This window comes from Apium graveolens, chromosome 11 (assembly GCF_009905375.1).
Source record: "Apium graveolens cultivar Ventura chromosome 11, ASM990537v1, whole genome shotgun sequence".
NCBI lineage: Eukaryota > Viridiplantae > Streptophyta > Magnoliopsida > Apiales > Apiaceae > Apium > Apium graveolens.
In genome coordinates, this window is record NC_133657.1 from 160,965,734 (window position 1) to 160,968,844 (window position 3,111).

Sequence of the window (3,111 nt, forward strand, 5' to 3'; positions counted from 1 at the left end):
ACATTCTCGACATCTCCTGATGTGAAAACGATGCTTGGAGTACCAGTAGCACCACCATCATCAAAAAGCACAGTTCTCCAAAATGTCAGCACTTGTTGGCTTGAAATAGTTTGAGGTTGGGTCAAAGCATACCCAATCTCACTATGAGCTAATAAATCTTGCACAAAGTGTAAATCTGATGGAGCTTCAGCCTTGGTTATGATTGCAGCATAATTATTTGGGACAGACTTGGCTCCATCAACAATTAAATCCTTGGGCGCCATCAGAAATAAGTGAGAAGTTAGAGTGCCTGTAAGGTGTTTGAGAAAATGTCTGTAAAGAAAACCTTTAGAAAATGTGAGAGAGAATAAGAAAAGAGAGAGAGTAGAATAAAAATGAAAAAATAAAGATTCGAAAATCTTTTATCTCTTTTACTTAGACACCCCACGTGACAGCAGTTAATAAGAAGTGGAACAGACCTTTACACCTGTCAGGCATGCAGCAGTTAAGGCAAAAGTTAATGGGCACGGTAAATAAGTAATAATTACATTGCACGTTTAGTTTTTTTAAAAAAACTGTTCCCACTAAACAAATGATTATGACTGCTTTATCTCACATAAACCAATATTCTGTAAAAATATGACCATTCAAGTAATGACTAAAAATAAACCAAGTAGATAAATACTGCCACATCAGCATCATAACTTATTATTATCAGGATTTAAAAGTCATCAGAATTTGGCTCCTTAACTCGAAAAGTGAATGTTTATTCCTGTAATTCTTTACACAAATACTGATATGGGTACATCAAAACTTAATCATCAGAACTTCCATCAGTACTTGTCCTCAGAATTTATGTAACTGACACTTAAACTGTTCATCCAAAATAACATATATCACCATAGTAATTTTTATCATTCATATGGAGTGTATGTGTGTACATTAAGCGAAATATAAGACAAAGAGTAAAGTCTGATTCACTTCAGTACATCTTAGAAATAAGGCATAACTAAGAACTTTGCTTAAAATCTGTCATTACTCTGAAGTCTACTATAGAATGAGTTCATGCATGAGTCCACCTCAACTGTTTTGTGCTTATTTTATGCATCTTTTGAAATTTCTTTTTACACTGGCTTCTCAGTGTAAGTGAGTCACAAATGCTTATCAGAATTTATGCTATTATCAGAGTATTTCTCCAGTAATCAGAGAATGTGAAAAGTCACCAAGAAAATTTTATTTTGCTTTGCTAATGCATATTACTTAATACCAACAATGCACTTGGGTCTTCCCTTTCACATATATTTTTCTCTAGATCTCAAAGGAGTACCTGATATTTGTTTTCTTTTGCTTTTGATAAGTGAGGCTTATCAGCACTTAGTACATCCATCAGATTTACTAACATCAGAACTTAATAGATAAGAAGCACTATTCTAGTTTTTGACTTAGTAATAAGATACACAAAGTAAACTTTGACCAAGCTCAATAACAGAATTTGCTTGTGTTAAAAGGTTTCCACATAAATAATTACTTTAAACATGAGATTTTTAGTATATTAAAGATTACTAGGTCAGCATCTAGCACAGTTATCCTCATCGGATTGAATAGTCACAGAAATATTCATATCACTATCAGAGTTTAGAAATTCACATCAGACAACAATCAGCACTTAGAAAATTTCAATTTAAACACAGAATACACAAAGATAGTAGTATCTGTCAATACTGATTATAAAGTATGATGTATCAGAACATAAACTAAGCAGATTTAGAGAAGGAACCTGAAACCATTCCAAGTTCATTTAACAATCTTGTAAAAGTAGCTTCACATAGTGGTTTTGTGAAGATATCTGCTAGTTGTTGATCTGTTGGAACAAAATGCAATTCCACTGTATCTTCATCCACATGTTCCCTTATGAAGTGGTACCTAATGCTGATGTGCTTTGTCATTGAGTGTTGAACTGGATTACCTGTCATAGCACTAATACTTTGATTATCACAGTAAATAGGGATTTTAGAATATGTTAACCCATAATCCAGTAACTGATTCTTCATCCAAAGAATCTGTGCACAACAGCTTCCTACAACAATGTACTCTGCTTCTACAGCTGATGTGGAAATTGACTTCTGTTTCTTGCTAAATGAAGAAACCAATCTGCCTCCAAGAAATTGGCAGCTTCCACTTGTGCTTTTCCTGTCAATTTTGCATCCTGCAAAATCTGCATCTGAGTAATCTATTAGCTTAAAGTCTGATTCTCTAGGATACCACAATCCCAGATCAGCTGTACCCTTAAGGTACTTGAAAATTCTTTTCACAGCTGTTAAGTGAGGTTCTCTTGGATCTGCTTGAAATCTTGCACAAAGACAGGTAGCATACATGATATCAGGTCTACTTGCAGTTAGATAGAGTAGTGAGCCAATCATACTGATAAGTGGCATTTTATACCACTTAGAACGTCTTAAAATGGCTTAAATTGGTGTCTTCAAATCAAGTATTTTATGTATTTGATGCGTTTTTCTAGTGTTTATGCATTTCAGGGTATTAGTTGCATTTCGGGGGAGGAATCATCAAGAATAAGCCTTGGCATGTGTTCACCATTGCGAGAGGAAAGGAATGGGCAGATTACGGCGAAGAAACGGAGCAAACCTGGATTTTTTCCAGTAGAGGCCTGCGCGCCCGCGCAGCAATGCTGAGCGGCCGCGCAGCAACCTGCGCGCCCGCGCAGCTATGCTGAACGGCCGCGCAGGGTCGGGGAAAAAGATAAATTATTTTAGACTTCTACTTCTGTTTGGCTTCCAACTTCTATGTAATCTGAGTTTTATGGGACTATTATATAGGTAGATTTGAGACGTTTTCACAGAGAGTATGAAGGTGATTATGTTTTAGATTGTGTTTTACGCAAGAAGCGAAGGAGATAAGGAAGAAGACCGATTTAGCACACCGTAACGAAGAGGAAGCATATTTTCTTGTGATTCTTGTTTCGTTGTAACGTTGGATGCTAGTTTTCTTGCTTTGACTTATTTACTCTTGTGACGTACTCTATTTTAATATAATTAGTTTAGTTATTATTTTCTTATGTTTGTTTGTCATGATTTCATATGAACCCATGATGGCGATAAGTTCTATTATGGGCTA